We start from the raw sequence: 3,576 nt of genomic DNA on the forward strand, positions 1-3,576 counted from the left end.
CAAAGACTGTGGCAACATGCACAGGATCAAGCTACACAGGGTCCCAGTGCCTAGAGGGGAAAGTGGGCATAAGCTCCTATCTCTAGACAAGAAACTATCTTCAACTGACACCTGCTTGCAAAAGAAAAATTCGTTTTCTCCAGTGATGTCTCATTAGGAATGTAAACCACGCTTAAGGGTAGACCGCATACCAGCAGGAGATGTCCAACACAAAATGAGCTCAATGGTAATTTTGTGAACTTTTTCTCTCAAATACTTTTAGGCTTCCTTTCTCTTCTTTCTTTCTTTCTTTTCTTACTGGTATCTTGCTTGTATATTATAGTTTTCCATTTTGTGTTTTCATGGTGTGTGTGTGTGTGTGTGTGTGTGTGTGTGTGTATGTTTCCTTGCATCTTTTTTTTTTTAAGAATTCTGGAGTTGTGTGTTTGTTGCCCATTAGTTATATAAGGAGAGAGAGAAAGAAAAGATGTGAAACTGGGTCAGTAGGGAGGTCTAAAGGATCTGGCAGGAGTTGGGCAAGAAAAAACTGTGGTCAGAATGCATTGTATGAAAATTAAAAAAATAAAAAGAGAATCCTTCTGCCTACCTTTTTCTCAGCATCAGGTCATCAGGCAGTGACTATGAGCTATAAACTCTAAAGGTCTGAATCAGCTGCTGTTGATATGCGAGCTTACAGACAGGGAAAGCAAGGTCCCTCCTCCTCCTTGAGCATGTGTGCACCCCTCTTCACACACGGACTTCTCCATGCAGCATCTTTTTAGGGAAAGCAGGTCTGCAAACACACCCTGTGACACCACTTAGAGGTAAATGAGGTGCTATAATAAAGCCCTAAAACCCCATAGGTCAAGGTCCCCTCGGAGATCACATTATCTCAGATGTCCCCTGTTTTCTTTGTCGTGTGTTCTTCAAGGGAATTCCAGACATATAGGAAACCTGCTTGTGTGATAACCTTGTGTACCCCAAGGATTCCATATCATCTATGGAGGCCATCAGCAGTCACCCCAACTGCTTGTTCTTAAGCGAATATCAATAATAGAACTTTATGTATTAATATTTCAGTGTATTTCACAAGGGGCATAGCCCCTTATTAGATCAATAACTTCAATACCATTTCACATCTAAAAGGAGTGGCAGCCAGTTTTCTGCACCATCACATGCCCAGTAGGGATCTGTAACACTGTGTGACCTGGCTTTCCTTTCTCTCTCAGGATAGCGCCTTAAGACTCAAAATATTGGGCATGGACCCTTGCCTGCTAGGTCTCTTCTGCACAGTAGTTTCCCCGTCTCTGCCTTTTCTATGTGGTCCTCATTTTCTGAGCTGCACCACACACTTTCTGGGTAGACATTAGCGAGACAGTAGGATTGAGGCATAATCACGGGGTCTTTAGTCATAAACACCTCCAGCATAGGTGACATCTGCTTGTCTTTCTTTTGGGGAGAAGGCTGATGATCACTAAATGCTTTGGTAGAGGGCTGTTTCTATGAATGGAAGGACGGCAGAACAGATGGATGGGAAGGTGGGTGGACAGAGGGGTGGATGGATGGGAGAGTGGGTAGGTAGGTAAATTGGTGGGTGGATGGATGAATGGATGGATGGGCTTGCAGAGATCTCCTCCAAGTCAGGCATATATATATATCCTTCCTTGGCCTCTGATTCTCTCATGCATAGCTTCTTCAGCTTATTTAAATTAATAAAATGTATACAAAAAATGCAGAAGTAATATACAAACTCCACCTGTTCCCTGAAGACCTTCATCACTGACATACGTGGGATTTCACTGCAGACACTTAGCTTCCACTAAGTTACACATCTCAGTGTGTTCTCCTAGAACAGAGTATGCCATTGCTGTGGCATAGTCGTGGCTGTGCCCTGCCACCCACAGTCCTATTCAACCAAGGGCCTCTTTCAAAGTCCAGGGCTGAGTTACACCCAGCCACCGAGGGTCTGGAGATGAAGCAATTCCTTGACTGCCCTTGAATTCAGAGCTCCCACAGACCAGCTGCCTTGTGTTATGTGCTATGCCCTTCAATTTTTACAGCAGAATGGCTTGTTTTTCCAGAACACAAATGCTCTACTTGATTGTTTAAAGGGAAGCATATCAATGTCAGTCATTTGTCCCCTGCCGGTCACCTGGCTAACAGGCTGGCTGCTGGGCTTCTCTGTTGTTACAGCAACTAAACAAGCATGATGTGTCTGACAAGGGAAAGGCCCCCAGCATGGCCCATGTCCTGATGCCCAGAATGTGGAATCTATAGAGCAAAAGGGTTCAAGACTACAGGTAAAGACCAGGTGGCAGACAGCTGTCCTCCTCTTGTGAGTTCCGCAGATACAGAGTCCAAAGAGGAGACAGAGACTGCAGGGCTAGGGAGAGAGCTAGAAACACATCTAAGCTTTGAAGGTAGAGGTGCTCCTTGATACAGGAGAGCAATCACCCATACATCTAAGAATGTGGAAGGCCCGGGTGGTACAATGACCTCAGAACATAGGACAGTTATGTTTAGGTTGTTTAAAGCCACCAAGCTTAGGTTAATTTTTTGTTGTTGTTGTTGTTGTATTTGCAGCCACTGAAAATGAATACATGTGGCACACATTAATTAAAAAGCAATTAATTCTTATTTTCTAGGGAGATGCTTAGAGAACAGTTTAGTTTCCTGTATACCAGAAATATGCCTGCCAAGTTGGCATCCTTAGAGGACTGCTGTCTAAATTAATGGCGGCTGACATACTGTTCATGGCAGTTTCCTGAGCCGTGCTCAGTAGAGGCTTTTTTGTAAGACAGGGCACTTGAACACTCCAGCGGCCATGTCTCTACCAAGTGTCCATAGTGCTCGGAGGCAGCGCCATCACCAGGCAGAGGTGCGGTCTGCCCTTTGAAAGCAGACCTCCATTACTGTAGCACGTTCTTCCAAGCCGACTAGAAGACATCCTGCATTTATCTTGTGGATTATCTGCCATCATCCCAGAGTTGATATTTAGATGTTTGCAGTTCGTGTATGTATGCATGTTATATGTGCATATAGACATGTGCATGCAGATATGTGTGATGCTACATTATCTATGTATAATACAAGTATGCTTGCACATGTGTATGTACATTTGCGAGTATGTGTTCGATGCTTACACATGTATCTGTGCGTGTGCCACATGTTTGGTATGTATGTGCTCATGTGTGTGTGTGTGTGTGTGTGTGTGTGTGTGTGTGTGTGTGTGTGTGTGTGTACTAGCATATGCATTTCTTTGCTTGGTTATCTTGGTCACCTGATTACTTTCTCTCCAAAAACAGGTGATTTAAGTGGTTAGCACCCTAGACAATCTGTGTTGAGGAGCTTAGATGGTCTATTCTCCATGAGACTCCTCCTTAAAGGTCTCCTACTTCTCCACAGGGGTAATGCCTCCCTTGAGATGTTCACAGAGACTGGATGCCCAAACCTGGTAGTCCAGAAATTCTGTACTCATCTGGAGACAGTTTGGAAATAGCTCATTATGGTTCCAGGATGCACAAGCCTGCCATCTGAGAGCATGAGATAAGAGTCAGGAGGCCCAGTGTGTCCAACGGTGCTGATGCAGGGACGTGA

The sequence above is a fragment of the Micromys minutus genome (genome assembly GCF_963924665.1).
Source record: "Micromys minutus genome assembly, chromosome: 2".
Classification (NCBI taxonomy): Eukaryota; Metazoa; Chordata; class Mammalia; order Rodentia; family Muridae; genus Micromys; species Micromys minutus.